We start from the raw sequence: 17,130 nt of genomic DNA, 5'->3' as shown, positions 1-17,130 counted from the left end.
GCCATCATTAATTGTACTTCTGATTACGAATAACTTTTTTTATACTTTTTAATACAATAGATTAAAATTTGAAGAATTTGTTGTTTTGTTAATGTATTATTTCAGTACGTCTTCCTTGCGTCTCGTCTCACACTATGTAACTAGTATTTTCTATGTTGAACATCGTGACACATTTAAATACTTTTAACTCTGCGTTGTAAAGCCGCGTTGACACGGTCCAAGTACGATCCAACTCTACTTGGATAGGAATAATTGGTATGAAGATGTCTCCTGTCTGAAGATGATCCAAGTACACTTGGGCCGAGTGCCATCCAAGTGCACTCGTATGTGACATCTTCATACTAATTATTCCTATCCAAGCTACTTGGACCGCGTCCTACTCATCCAAGTTAACTTGGATGGGAATAAATAGTATGGAGCTGTCACTTGGATAGGAATAAATAGTATGAAGCTGTCACTTGGATGAGACATCTTCATACTAATCATTCCTATCCAAGTCTACTTGGATCGTACTTGGACCGTGTCAACGCGGCTTTAGGAAAAAAAATATATGCCCACGATATGGTGAAGAGTTTGAATGGATTTCAATTATTAAAACTCAAGTTGTTCCTTCGACAAATATCGAATAACAACGTGGACCACTTTCCAACTTTGAAGTTGCTGAATATACCAGAATATAAATTTGAAGAATATGGTAAAATTATTAAAGCTCTGAATGACGATTTTTTCAACCTATGTATGTGAACAAACATTTTCGATCATGAACCTCAATAAAATTCTTTACGATCAAATATCTCCGATGCCCATTTACAAGCAGTTTTGAAAATATCAACCACAAAATCAATACCTGAATTTGAAAAAATGTTGAAAAATGTACAACACTTTCATTCTTCTCATTAATTTTTTTGTAATGTTTATTTTTCGTGATAATAAATAGTGTATATCTAAAAATGCTATTGTACGAGGGTGGGTCAATAATTCCTTAGAAAAAAGCATTAAAACAGTTTTTATTTTTGTATTTTTTTTTTATTTCTCAACATAATCTTCTTGGAGCTCAATACACTTGGTTAGACGTTTCTCAATTTTTTTTAAACCGTCAGAAAAATAAGTTTTCGGAAGGTCCTCAAAATAAGCATTTGTACGATCGATGACTTCTTCATTTGAAAAAAAACGTTGTCCACTTAGCCATTTTTTTAAGTTTGGGAAAAGGAAAAAGTCACTGGGGGCTAAATCTGGCGAATACGGTGGGTGGTCGACCAATTCGAACTTCAATTCTTCAATTTTAGCCATTGATCGTAAACATGTGTGAACACGGGCATTGTCCTGATGAAAGAGGATTTTTTTCCTGTTTAAATGAGGCCGTTTTTCTTCAATTTCGTTTTTTAGCTGGTCCAATAAAGATGCATAATAATCCCCTGTTATTGTTTTTCCTTTTTCCAAATAGTCAACGAAAATAATTTCACGTGCATCCCAAAATACAGTAGCCATAACCTTACCAGCTGATTTTACGGTTTTCGCCTTCTTTGGACATGGTTTGTCTTCGCAATCCACTGCTTTGACTGTTCTTTCATCTCGGGAGTATAGTGGTGTATCCATGTTTCATCTACAGTCACAAAGCGACGAAAAAATTCATCCGGATTGCGTTGCATGAGCGACAACAGGGCTTTAGAGGCCACCACCCTATTGCGTTTATTGTCGACTGTGAGCAAACGCGGCACCCATCTTACAGAAATATTTTTCATGCCCAATTTGTCATGTAAAATAGAAATGACGCTACCTTTTGAGATCGCTGTAACCTCAATTATCTCACTCAACTTTAATCTTCGGTCACTTAATACCATATCGTGGATTTTATTGATCATTTCTGGTGTAGTCACCTCTACAGGACGTCCTGAGCGTGGTTCATCCTTTGTTGATGTACGACCACGTTTAAATTCATTTAACCAGTTATAAATAGTTGCAAGTGAAGGAGCAGATATGCCGTGAACTAAATCCAACTCATTTTTTATTTCCTTTGCTGTTAACCCTTTTATATTAAAATGTTTAATAACAGCTCTAAACTCAATTTTCTCCATTTTCCATTTTTCCATTTTCCACAAGCAATTTTTTTTTTTAAATGTACGAGAAACACACAACAACCCGACCAATCTGATTGAAACTTCGCAGCATACTGAATCGGTAGTGCCACTGCATGAAAACAAACCGCTTACAGTACTAGTCGCGCCACTTGTCGGCTTTTCTAAGGACTTATTGACCCACCCTCGTACTTGCGGCCCGCCGCTCATTTTGAATTCTTGAATTTGGCCCTCCATCCAAAAAGTTTGCCCGCCCCTGTTTTAGATGCTACTCATTTTCTTCTTCGAAATTAACCAAAAGTTTACTAATAATAATACTTCTAAAACTACTGCTGATCGTTTTAGAAATTACGTAAATTGGGAAATCCGTATACCAAGTGAGCGTAAATTGAAATTATAAATTTGGGGGTGTTCCTCATTTTTTGAAAACGGAAGTGTGATTAGCTACACTGGAGGGGATTGTTAGTTCCCAGTTTTAACACTTTGACAAGAAGTTTTCAATACAAATCCTTAATTTTTCTCAGCGATTGGATGAATGCCACTGGGTTTTTCGTTTTGACAGCTACCGAATACAAAAAGGTCCACTGACTTTTCGCGCCGAATCCTGTGCTTTGCGTTACGTGTTTATTTTAATTCAAAGCCTTAATAATAAAATCACAGCAACTAAATGGGTGCCACTGCTTATTTTCATTCGTTAAGCCGACCGCATAATGACCACACTTGAGCTGCATACAAGATACAAGATGTTTGTATCAAATTGATGAGCGCATTTTTTTAATGACTAACATCTTATTTCGGCTGATGACAATCATTTATTTTTCAGCTATGGTCGCATACCTATCTCCTTTTAAGTTTTCTCGGAAATGTCTGACTCTATGTCTTTGTTAAATGCCGCCAACTTGTAATAACTATTGTGTAGTAGACTATGCAGCAGTGGCGAAGGGTGAAGGTAGGCTGTTAAGATTTGACATAAATAATGTAAGTATACTAAAGGCTCATTTAGACGAGTCAGTGAATTGAATGCAGGCGTTCATTTTTTGTATACACGTATCACTGAAAGTGAAATACATAATTCATCCAAAATGGCGTCAAGTGCGTTGCAGGTTGGAATTCAAACAATTTGTGATTGTTTGTTATTATGCTGAAATTTCATCGAGAGAGAGACGAATAGGAAACATACCTAGTCATTGGTGGATAAAACCATAGACTAATATACAAATATACATGGGTAATGCGACGTAATATCATGGGGATATGCATGGGATATGATTGATGACAGCTGTTCTCAGGGGCGCAGTGCGCAGGACTTTTGGAATCATCCGCAGTGAACACGCCGCGTGGCTTAAGCGTTGGACTATAACGCCGTGGGTCCCAAGTTCGATTCCTGGGTCTGGCAAGTACACATATTGTTTTTCAATTTGTGTGTGAGTCAGGGTACGGACCTAATAGGTTGAGCAAGTGGCTGACATCCATTTCTCGTAAAAAAACAAAATCTGTTAATACAATCCTCTACTCTGTGGAGGCCCATATGATCCTATGAGGATCGGACGTGGTTGAACACAAAATGATCGAAAAGTAGAACAAGTTGAATTCAAGAATGAAAATCTAACTTAACCTAACCCTATAATTATGAATCCAGTATATCGGCTATTTTCAAAATTTGTTTGCCGCTGGCTTCCTGTAAACCGATAAGAACCGTGTTTTATTTAGACATGAATTTTATCTCAGAGAGGTTGGACGATCATTAATATCTTCTTCTTTCTTTTGCTAAGTAACCAATACCAATTGAAGTGCTTTTTCTTTGTATTTTTAATAATCACACACTTTTTTAAATGGAATACTGATACCCCCCTCATCAGCTCTAAGATCTGTGGCATACTTCTCTACTTCTTCTTCTTGGTAAAGATAGTCATGATTTTAACTCTGGTTTCTGGCCACTCGGTCTAAAATCACGTGTAATAAATTATGGTTTATTTAACAGCTAATGTCGATACTAATAATGATGAAACACACAGTTTTCACAGGAAATTAAGTCATGTAATAATATCATAATAATATTTTCTTACGTTTAATTTCTAATTAGAGCTTTTTCCTCGAACAGTGGGTAGGTACTTCAATATCTTCAGCGTCTCATTTGAACGAATAGTGAATACAAAAAAACATGTTTATTGTCAGTTGTCTTCTGACCACTGAGCTGTTCGCTCGTCATTCCGGTATTAATACGTAAATGAACATTTTTTATTATCAATAATACTATTCTGTTAAGTATCTTAAAAGTGATAAAAAAATCTAAATAAAAAATTGTAAAAAACAAACGTGATAAAAAATAGCCAACGTTAGTAATAATAAATTGATATAATATCTATTTAAATAATATCTATGAATAATATTTGGCAAATAATATACTTACATACTTAATAAACACAATGTTTGCGATAAATAATTATTGGAAATGATTGTATCAATAAAAAAAATATAAAAATCAACTTATAGCTACTATTATAAATATAAAAAACTAAGTGAATTTATATATTGTATTTGATCCGTATAATTGAATAATAATTAATTATTTTATAAATCGAATTTCTTTTGATTGATTCGTTATAATAATGATTTAATCAATATTTTTATATTGACATAACTATCTTAATAGTTATTTTTTTATTTTCATTATTCCATATTTATACTTAAAATTACTTCATTTTCAGTGTTGTTTTAGACCAGTGATTCCCAATTTGTTTTGTTTAGCGGAATCAAGGCCTGAACAAAAACGAACTTTACTATTGACTGCCAGTGAGAAAGCATTCGGAACACTTATATTATTCTCCGCAATATGCGATAACTCAGATAGAATTTTTACAGCTGAATTAAATATTTTTTATACACATCGCCGGTAAATATTAGTTTGAATGGCTCCATTCGTTCAAAAACTGCGAGCAATTTATTGTTTTTACGTTAAATATAAAGTAAGTGGTAATTATTTTTACGGCAGCGCTCGAAATGGACCGGAACGCGTTTGTGATATTCCCGAGATTATCACTCCGTTTCGTGGAAAATTAAATATTCCATTCCGGTTCGTGAATTATTAAAAAGTAATTATATTAGTTTACCTCATATATTTATAAAAAAAATGATACGATATCAAAGTAAAAAATCAACTAGAATTCTCGATTTTTACTTTTACCTGAAAATACGTCTTATTAAAAAATGGGTCAAGTTAAACCTTTTTTCAACTCTATTACCATTTTTTTTCAAATTGCTTTTGCCAGTTCCGCGGAACCCGGTCGGGAATCACTGTTTTAGAAAATTAATTTAAAAATAGGAGCTGAATTTAGAAATAGTTAATATTTTGCTGTCAGTTTATTATTGAATCCATTTTTATGACTTGAATTGAATCAATTCCATGATTCGAAAATCCCTACCGATCAGGACCCGTTTCGCCCGCTCTGAATGCCATTGTCAATTCTATATAGCCGTTCCATATACCTACGTACCATGGCTTTATTCGTGAGGTCCTTACCCACTTATCTCATGGCACCACGTTCTGAATTGCATCTGACATGCAACACCACATTTTGGCATTATTTTGCTTTTCCACGTTCCCCCAAAGCTTCAGACTGACTGTTTGGTATCATGAGCTTTTCCAAGCTATCATCATCTGCAGATGACACCATGAATAAGTTTGCATATTTTAACTTATCAAAATATTTAATAAGCTTTATTCCTCCCATACATTCCCGAATAACCTCTTTTTCAATTAATAAGAGCAGGATACCGAATTACAATTTAATTAAATTTTTTTTTTGACCATGTCCGATCGTAATAGGATCATATGGGCCTCCACAGGGTAGAGGTTTGTATTAACAGATTTTGTTTTTACGAGAAATAGATGTCAGCCACTTGCTCAACCTATTAGGTCTATACCCTCACTCACACACAAATTGAAAAACAATATGACGTGTACTTGCCAGACCCAGGATTCGAACATGAGACCCACGGCGTGATAGTCCAACGCTTAAGAGGGAGAGGCATGCCATCATTTTCGAATAAAAAGGATTTCAAGTTAAACACATTTATATTTTTATAATAAACGATGTTTTTTTAAAATAAATATAAAAAAATATTAAAACGATGAATTAGTCAAAATCGACGAAAAATTGAAAACTTAAGAAATTACATTTTAATAATAAATATGACCATAAAATATAATGTAATAATAAGATGTGACCCTGCAACGAATTCGAATTTTATTATTTTTTTTTACAATTGTAAGTTTATCTTTCAATTTAAAAAATAAATAAAAAATCTTTTTAATGTTTTCAGATACATATCTAATATATAAAAATTAATATTTGTGTGTTTGTGTGTTTGTTTGTTCGTATTTAATGCGCAGCCATACCGTTCATCCGATTGCGATAAAACTTTGTAAACGTATTGCTTGCACTTGCGGGAAGAGTATAGGCTATACTAATATATAAAAATGAATGTCTGTCTGTCTGTATGTCTGTCTGTCTGTGTGTCTGTCCCGTATGCGTTCCTATACCATTCATCCGATTGCAATGAAATTTTGGTAAGTGGTTGTATGCATACCCATAAAGGTTTCTGAATTAGAAAAATCATCTTCTTCTTCTTCATTATATTTTCTTTTATTCGTATGGTTCCTATACCATTCTTCCGATTGCAATGATATTTTGGTAAGTGGTTGTATGCACACCCATAAAGGTTTCTAAATTAGAAAAATTATCATCTTCTTCTTCTTCTTCATTCTATCTTCTTTTATTCGTATGGTTCCTATACCATTCATCCGATTGCAATGAAATTTCGGCAAGTGGTTGTATGCACACCCATGAAGGTTTCTAAATTAGAAAAATCATCATCTTCTTCTTCTTCATTCTATCTTCTTTTATTCATATGGTCCCTATACCATTCATCCGATTGCGATGAAACCTCCATCAGTTGTTGTGGTAACACCCGCAATGGTTTTTGAATTAGTACAACCATCTTCTTCTTCTTCTTCTTCTTCTATTCTATATTCTTCTATTCGTATGCGTTCCTATTCCATTCATCCGATTGCAATAAAATTTTCGTCAGTAATTGTGCCAACACCCGCAAAGGTTTCTGAATTAGTACAACTATCTTCTTCTTCTTCTTCATTCTATCTTCTTTTATTCGTATGGTCCCTATACCATTCATCCGATTGCAATGAAACCTTCATCAGTTGTTGTGGTAACACCCGCAACGGTTTTTTAATTAGTACAACCATCTTCTTCTTCTTCTATTCTATATTCTTCTATTCGTATGCGTTCCTATTCCATTCATCCGATTGCAATAAAATTTTCGTTAGTAATTGTGCCTACACCCGCGAAGGTTTCTGAATTAGTACAACCATCTTCTTCTTCTTCTTCTTCATTCTATCTTCTTTTATTCGTATGGTCCCTATACCATTCATCCGATTGCGATGAAACCTTCATGAGTTGTTGTGGTAACACCCGCAATGGTTTTTGAATTAGTACAAACATCTTCTTCTTCTTCTTCTTCTATTCTATATTCTTCTATTCGTATGCGTTCCTATTCCATTCATCCGATTGCAATAAAATTTTCGTCAGTAGTTGTGCCAACACCCGCAAAGGTTTCTGAATTAGTACAACTATCTTCTTCTTCATTCTATCTTCTTTTATTCGTATGGTCCCTATACCATTCATCCGATTGCAATGAAACCTTCATCAGTTGTTGTGGTAACACCCGCAATGGTTTTTTAATTAGTACAACCATCTTCTTCTTCTTCTTCTTCTATTCTATATTCTTCTATTCGTATGCGTTCCTATTCCATTCATCCGATTGCAATAAAATTTTCGTTAGTAATTGTGCCTACACCCGCAAAGGTTTCTGAATTAGTGCAACCATCTTCTTCTTCTTCTTATTCATTCTATCTTCTTTTATTCGTATGGTCCCTATACCATTTATCCGATTGCGATGAAACCTTCGTCAGTTGTTGTGGTAACACCCGCAATGGTTTTTGAATTAGTACAACTATCTTCTTCTTCTTCTTCTTCTATTCTATATTCTTCTATTCGTATGCGTTTCTATTCCATTCATCCGATTGCAACAAATTTTTCGTCAGTAATTGTGCCAACACCCGCGAAGGTTTCTGAATTGGTACAACCATCTTCTTCTTCTATTCTATCTTCTATTCGTATGCGTTCCTATACCATTCATCCGATTGCAATGAAATTTTGATCAACTGTTGTGCTCACGCCGCAAAGGTCTCTGAATGGTTACAACTATTTTCTTGTTCTTCTATTCTATCTTCTTCTATTTGTATGCGTTCTTATACCATTCATCCGATTGCGATGAAATTTTGACCAGTTGTTGTGAGCACGCCCGCAAAGAGTTCTGAATTAGTACAACCATCTTTTTCTTCTTCTATTCGTATGCGTTCCTATACCATTCATCCGATTGCAATGAAACTTTGGTGAGTTGTTGTGCCCTTGCCCGCAAAGGTTTCTGAATTACTACAATCATCTTTTTCTTCTTCTATTTGTATGCGTTCTTATGCCATTCATCCGATTGTGATGAAATTTTGACCAGTTGTTGTGCGCAAGCCCGCGAAGGTTTTTGAATTACTACAATCATCTTTTTCTTCTTCTATTTGTATGCGTTCTTATGCCATTCATCCGATTGTGATGAAATTTTGACCAGTTGTTGTGCGCAAGCCCGCGAAGGTTTTTGAATTAGTACAACCATCTTCTTCTTCTTCTATTCGTATGCATTCCTATACCATTAATCCGATTGCAATGAAACTTTGGTGAGTTGTCATGCGCATGCCCACGAAGGTTTCTGAATTAGAAAATCATCTTCTTCTACTATTCGTATGCGTTCCTATACCATTCATCCGATTGCGATGAAACTTTTGTCAGTTGTGTGCGGTTTCTAAATTATTATTATATAACATACAAAGTTTGTTGTTTGTTTGTTCCATCCAATTTTGATTTTTTTTAACTACATATTTATAACATTAATAACGTTTTCATATTTTGGATTCGATTTTAATTTAGTGTTCTTATGTTTGACCTTTACTCCTATTATAATTATTTTCATATTGCCATATTGTATTACACAGATATTTTAATATTAAAGAAATAATTACCTCTTATTATTTTTCAAATATCTAAGATAAATATAACCACGAAGCGACCCCGTGCGAAGCCGGGTACTTAAGCTAGTTAATTATAATTAATACAGTTGAAATTGTATATTATCAAAAAAAAATCTCAAATTGCATGCTTCGTATTTTTTCCACTAGGTTCTCTGCTGCCGTGCCTATCCCCCTTAAGCCGCGCGGCCACCGTGGGTGTCAATTATTATATTTAATTATTATTATGAAATTCGATTTGTCGTGATATTTGCTATTTTTATGTAGGTAATTAATTAACTTATGCATTCACGTTGAATTAGTTTGGTAGAAAGCCCATCCCTAAAGCCATAAATCGTGGTTTAGTTCTCATGGTTGGCAAAAATTTAATGTAATTTTTTACAATATATTTTTAAATCCTGTTAAGTATATATGTTAACATAATAAGTATGTGGTGATGTGAAAACGCACACAGAACAGATTAATAAATTGAATTCTGATAGGCTATATCTCAATACAGTACAATTTGACGCAGGGTTTTGAATGTGTGAGTGTCCTACGAAAATGAACCACTCATTATAGAGTTACATGTACACAGTTCGCCGAGATCTTTCTTATCGGAAAGAGATGACCGTATACTATACCTACGGTCTCCAATTTCGTTAGATTCAATATTAACGTTAATTCAATTTTCATATCTGATTTTGGCAAAATTCATGAATTCAAGAATAAAAACCTAACCTAACATAACAAATAATCCAGTACATCGGCTATTTTCAAATTTTGTTTGCTGCTGGCTTCCTGTAAAGTGTAAACCGACAAGAGCCGTGTTTTATTTAGAAATAATTTTTATTTCAGTGCTATACGACTCGAAGAGGTTGGACGGTCTTTAATATACGGCCATATATTTCCGATACAACATTTCACGGTGAAGTGTGATACGGCGACCTGCATACGTACAAGTTTCCGTATACGGCATTATAGACGTGCAATAGTTTTTGTTGCAACCTTCAATACACCAATATTAAATGAGCGTCATTGCATACACGTGTTTAAGTTTATCCCGTATTCTTCCGCACTCGAGATCGGTTGCCTGCTTCTCCACACCCGTTAGATATATCAGTTCCTATTATTTCTGAGTTTCCTGTGAAAACGGCTTTTATCGCATATTGAACTATGCACATCGCATGTATCACGTGTACTCTTTTTCGCACCGTCTTTGTATATGAATGAACCATTCTTCTTCGGCCATGTCTGCCCATTAGCTGGAGCATATGCAAACAATACGGCACGTCCAAGAATCCTCGTCTCTCGCCAGTCTTATTGCGTCATTCCAACTTCTGGCAGCATCCCGTAGCTCCGCTGTATCACTGGCGAAGGGTGGAGGTAGGCTGTTAAGATCCGACATAAATAGTGCACACTAAACTTTCTATCATATGTCGTACGTGTTTGTTTTCGTTGAACTTAAGACTACAATATTTAGATAGCGTTGGTTAGTTTTTTTTAAAAAATAAATAAACCCTGCATAACCAAGCCATAAGAGATAGTCAAAAAATGGTTGTATATCTACAAAATATTCACAACTATGCCATTAAATCAGACATAAGAATATTTTTATTATATTACGGTTTGGTAAGGGTGGACGTAATAAATCTGTGTAAATGGTACGAACCAAATGTGATTTGTGTAAATTTAATTTTGTATGTTTTAATGGTACATAATAATATGTATGTTGTTAGTAACAATGTATTCATACAGGCGGCTCTCGTGCTGCAGTGGGTAAAGGACTGGCCTTCCACCCGAGAGTTCTGGGTTCGATTCCCGGTCATGACAAAAACATTTATGTGTTTTTCTCAAAGCCTGGGTGTTAGTGATTGTTCAAAATTACTAACTACCACCTTGTACGAAAAAGCAAATAGGTACATGGTTATTGATAATTCTAAAAAAAAAAATGAATTCATACAACACAATCCCGATATTCTAGAAAATTTGAATTTGTATGCACCCTTCAATTATTACTTGCGTGGTTTGAGTGAAAGCTGTTTCCTCATGTCAGGCTCACCAGGCACGAATAGCGAGGGCTGTGCGGCTGGTCAATGCACTCCCTAGAGATGTAGACATTTTTAGCGATGCATTATGCATTCTGTTTTTTAAATTCTATTTTATTGTTTAATTTGTTTTTTTTTTTTTAAATTACTGTTGTTTTTTTAATTTATTTATTTTGTATGAAACTATTTTTTGCTTTGTTTTTTTTCTCTACGTTGTTTTCTCTCTAACTGATTACTTGTGATTTTTATTCTAAATGTCATGTTGTGAACGTCCTGAATTAATAGTTTGTTATGTACTCAACGTGTCTTTTTAAAATTAATAAATAAAAATAATTACAAGATAAAAAGAACTTTTTATATACCTATCACGTTTTTTAATTTTCTGTCGAAAAAATGACAATTCTATGTATTAATAAAAACTTTTTATTGTACTTGATAGAAATACTGAATAAATATTATAGAATATTGAAATGTCATTTTGACATTTCATAATGATTTCCATAGTAACGCACGTATATATTAATAATTTAGTCGCTAGGACCCCCTTAGCAACCGACAATAATAACTTTCCATACAAAACAGAATTAACTGAAAATGAATTCAATTCTGCAAGAATGCAGCGTCGCCGTGTTCTGATATATTCTAAAAGTTTCAATGTCTAGCTAGTCGGGAAGTTAGTTAAAAATCTTCAATCGTCCAATACAAATCTTGGACAAAAAAGAAAAAAAATGTACTGGAAACAAGAAAACGAGCTAATAAAAACGTGGTAAAATTAAAATTATATTGGAGTCATGAAAGGTGATAAAAAATACTGTATACAAAATGGGTCGGCATTTCGACGGTGACGTCACTAGCCATATCCAAGGAATTTCATTGTTTTAGCGTACGTATATTACAATATAAGGTTATTATGTAGTATTATTTAACTTCGTGCAAAATATTGTAACTCGTGTTACGAAATAATGGTTGTCATGTGAATAAATATTACCGAGTCAAGACACTATTAAATTTATTTATACTGTGTTGTCCCATTTTCTAAATGAACGGAACTAATTGGAATTTAGTCCGTTTACCTACTAGGCATTCCGCGATGTCACTTGGAAGAGATCTCTTAAAATTATCATAGCTATTGGTACATTATTATCTTTATGGCAGTCATTTTAATGTTATACATGCGTTTTGTTCACGTCACGGAAATGACATAATTGCGAAAAAATTATCGTGTGAAATTGGTCTCGATTACGGAATCCAATCCCGAGTCAAAATTTTGATCCCGAGATTGGCATTTTTTCGATAGTTAGTATTAAATATAATATATACAGTAGAACTTGGTTATTACGAGGAAGATGGGACCGACTGAATTTGCTCGTTATATCGTTTTATAAATTTTTTCGCGTCACGTTCTATATAAGCACAGAACATAAAAAAATCTGAAAACGATCGAAAGAATCCTTGAAACAATCATGGCATTCATAAACTACAAAAGACGGCGCTGGTAGGTACCTACTGACTTTAGAAAGCTTGGATTTTTACATGCAATTTCAGCCATATGCGTGGATACTTTTTCATTGTTGTCGGTGAAAACACCAATTAAGTACTTACTTATTAGACACTTAACTAGTGTCATAAACGTAATCCGATCCCGGCGGCATCGGTCTATTTACTTAGGGACGAAAATGTTGTTTTTAAACGATCGACACATTAACAGTTTTGCTCGGTATACCCGAGAAGTAGCTTTTTATTTAAGTGAATAAATGTATGGAGAAAATCATAAACTAAAATGTCAACGAATGTTTCCTCATTACAACCAAGTTCCCGCTATTTCCGTGATTTATTTATATTCCGTGTTTACCTTTTAAATAATTTGAAAGTGACATTTTGAAACTGAATTCAACACACGTCATGCATTTTGACATGTCATATTGATTTCCATAGTAACGCACGTATATATTAATAATTTAGTTGCTAGGACCCCAGACCCCTAGCAACCAATAATGGTGTCGAAATAACTATACATACAAAACAGAATTAACTGAAAATTAATTCAATTCTACTTAAATATGGCTAAAAGTATTAAAATATGCATTGGCATCGTGTTCTGATATATTACACTATGCACTACAATCCTTGGTGGGTCTTGGCCTCCTTCAAAAACTTCCTCCATCATGGACGATGCAGCGCTGACACTTGTTTCTTGACCCTTGACACTTGACCAGTTGCTTTGACCGAGCATTTTTAAATCTCCCATGGCGCATCTTAATTTCGGCCGTCCAAGTCGTCTTTTGCCATCGGGGGTAGCGTACATAGCTCGTCTCGCTGGTATATCGTACGCCACACGGCATTCTATGCACGTGGCCGATCCAGCACAGTCTCTGCATTTTTATATGCCACGTGATCTTTTTGCCCCCGTAAAGTGTGTACAGCTCCTCATTATACCTTGACCTCCAAATATCACTTTCTTGAATAGCCCCAAAGATTCTTCTCAAAACTCTCAAAGATAATATCTATATGCCTACCCATTTATATCGTCATCAACCTATATCAATCCACTGCTATATGAAGACCTCTCTAAGCTGATTGTATTCCTGTCGGTAATATGAATCGCTTATCAAAATTGCTGATATGATATCTATCTATCCATATCGTCATTATCATCATCAACCCGGATTAATCCACTGTTGGATGAAGGTTATCCCAACTTGATTCTACCCTTCTTGGTCATATAAATTACTATATTTTTCTAAATTTGTGATTTTATATACCTACATATTTATATCGTCATCGTCGTCATCAACTTGTACCTATCAATCCACTGCTGGACGAAGGCTTCTCTAAGCTGATTGTCACCCTGTCGGTCATATTAATCGCTATATTTATCAAAATTGCTGATATTATATCTATCTATCTATAAAGTCATTATCATCATCAACCCGGATTAATCCACTGTTAGATGAAGGGTATCTCAACATGAATCTACTCTTCTTGGTCATTATAAATTGATATATTTTTCTAAATGTGTGGTTGTATATACCTACCCATTTATATCGTCATTATCGTTATCAACCTATATCAATTCGCTGCTGCCATATTTTTCTCATCCTGTTTGCTGAGTGTCCAGCTTTGTGATCCAATACCGGAAGAGTTTTATATAAAGTTGTTTTGGTTTTCCTTAAAAGTGCTTTCCTTTTTTGAAGCTTTTGGAGAACAAAATAGCACCTGCTGACGAAGGTGATTGAGGGCATTATATTTCGTCGATCGTTTTCATCGCATCGCCGCCAATAATAAAGGTGTTATTATCATTTGTTGCACTGTAGATAACTGGAATATATTTTGTTTTACTTTCGTTTATGTTTATAGGAATATAAAAAATCATATTCGCAGTACATGTCAAATTGAGTACTCCCGACTTTGTAGGTATACAGAATTTATTTTGGCAGGGTGGGCGAGCATTTATCAAACATTTCCTAGTGGTGCGAGCCGTAGAAAAGTTTGGGAACCCCTCTACTAAACCGTGGCATTGAGAACTAATGTAAAATCTTTTTTTTCTTGACCATCATTGCTTAGTTTTCTCTGACAGAGCAACACATTGACTGGAGGATAACCTAATTATGTCTTGGTGATAAGCAAGTATGTCAGATAAACGAATAACATCACTAAAATAATTATTAACTATTTCTCAACCCAGTGCGGAAAACGATAAACAAATTATATATAATGCTATTTGATGATAATAGTTTGTTATTATGTTTTTTTATCTCTGTGAATTCTAGAAAAAATAATTGGGGTGATAGGTAAACTTTGGCTGGCGGTACATTCCAAGTTCCGACAGATTTTTCAAAACGAAATTTCTCTCCTTTTTACCATGTTCGTTCTTAAGAAGATCATAATATTATGGGCCTCCACAGGGTGGATGTCGTATTGACAGATTTTTGTTGCCACTTGCTCAAACTATTACGTCCTCACTTTGAAACCAAACACACTTGAATGTGAATTTCCCAGACGAACTCAGGACCCACGAAATTACAAGCCGATACCTTGCAATGGCGTCAATGAATATGGCTGTTATGTTATATTGTTTGATACTTTCACGGTTGTTTGTTTTCGTTTTAGGTTTTTGTGCTTTTGCCGTGAGTGTTTTCTCATTCTTCCGTTTCGGCGGACGTTCGGACTTATTAAAGTGTAGTTTTTGATGTATGAATGCGAATGCTGCTCTGGGTGTATCAAAAAGGTCTGTTCCAAGGCCTGAACAAAAACGAACCATAAGTGCGAGTGAGTAAGCATTCGGCACGCTTATATCTTCGCACTATGCGTTAGAGTACGAATTTCTACGGCTGAATTAAATATTTTTTTAACGTAGCCGGTAAAAATAGATTAGACTGATTACATTCATTTAAAATCTGCGAGCACGCGTTACTGAATATTTTTTTTGTGTTAAATATAAAGTTAGTGGTAATTATTTTTAGTTATTTTAGTAGAACATATTGTTAACTATGTTGTGTTTAAATTTGGTAGCCGTACTGAGAAGCAATATGATGGTATAACGTTTGATAATAATAAAATCGAGGTTCTACTGGTCGTTATATGCAAGAAACACGGCTTCATTTTGCCGACAAAAAGGGCGGTCTCTATATGTCATTACTCTGAGGTATGTTCAATCAGTTTCGAACGCATTATCTGAATCTATGTGTATTAGTAATTCGCATTAGTTAAACACCGCGTATTATACACAATGGGGAATCACTGTTAAAGATATTGTTTTGGCGGTCAAAAGCACTCAAGAAAGCTTTGTAAATACTCCATCGAACATCCATCTATATCCACTTGTCCCAGATATATTATCTAATTCTTTAAAAGCTCGAACTGGGTGACATAAATAATTTGAATCTCTTTTCTATAAATACAACTATTATTAAACTCCAAACGACAACAGTACAATATGAGCAACATCGTTATTCTAGTATAAATTACCAAAATTTGTTAATAACAATACTTTATATAACATAATATGTTCTATAATAATAGATATACTTGTATGATTTTTTTTAAATACAACAGCGACACTGGCGTACAACTAACTATCGCTGTTGTTAATACCAGCGGCGAGGGGTGGAGGTAGGCTGTTAATATTCGACATAAATAGTACACACTAAACTTTGTCTGTCATACTTGTTGGTTTTCATTGAACTACTACCATTTTTGCAGATGGTGCTGATTATTAATTTTTATTAAAATTCAATTAAACCTTGCATAAACCAGGGCTCGAAATAGACCGGAACGCACCGGAGCGCCGTTCCTGTTCGTGAATTTCTAAAAGATACCGTGCCGGCTCGTGGTTTCATTGAAAATTGCGTTCCGTTTCATGTTATTGAGATAATATTGCATGTAGGTATGTAGTTTTTAAAGTTGTAAGAACTGATTTGTGGGAAAATAATTCGCCTGCGGCGCTGACATGACATGATTATTATTTATTAATGATTAGTCCTACAAGATCTATAATATAATATAGGCTGTTCGGACTTCACATGTGTTTACAAAAAGGACTAAAGTGGCTACAGGTCCAGCACCTTAAATTAGTAGGTCTCCGGAACCTGAAAAATAATTTGAAATTACAAAAGATCCTTGCAGCGAAGGAATACACAAATGTACGAGCTTCTAGAATTTTGAAGATAAGAGCCTAATTCTAAGAAAATTGACGAAAAATAAGTGATTTTGCAAAAATGAGTAGGTACCCATTTAAAAAAAAAACATTTTAATGTTGTATGGGGGGGGGGGGGTAATGTGTATTAGCGCAGAGCCCCTTCAAGTATAAATGAAACCCTGATTATTAGGCATATCGCCCTTATGATATCCGAAAAATATTTAACATAATTTGATA

General features: G+C 34.5%; 1 protein-coding gene across 6 annotated transcripts in view; it reads left to right on the top strand.

Moving 5' to 3' along the window:
* Window positions 1-4,248: 4,248 nt before the first annotated feature.
* LOC147074346 (cartilage oligomeric matrix protein-like) overlaps window positions 4,249-17,130 on the top strand; it is a 60,140-nt gene continuing 47,258 nt past the window's right edge. For 2 of the 6 annotated variants that reach the window (XM_085943608.1, XM_085943606.1), the window contains exon 1: window positions 4,249-4,288. The gene's annotated coding sequence lies outside the window, so the exon portion shown is untranslated. Of the gene's footprint in view, window positions 4,411-17,130 lie in introns of all 6 variants that reach the window. The other 4 variants (XM_085943604.1, XM_085943603.1, XM_085943607.1 and 1 more) reach the window with 3 other exon arrangements.

The sequence above is a fragment of the Rhyacophila brunnea genome, unplaced genomic scaffold (assembly GCF_057557595.1).
Source record: "Rhyacophila brunnea isolate RB1 unplaced genomic scaffold, BYU_Rbru_1.0 scaffold_16, whole genome shotgun sequence".
NCBI lineage: Eukaryota > Metazoa > Arthropoda > Insecta > Trichoptera > Rhyacophilidae > Rhyacophila > Rhyacophila brunnea.
This window is presented reverse-complemented; position numbering and strand designations above follow the sequence as displayed.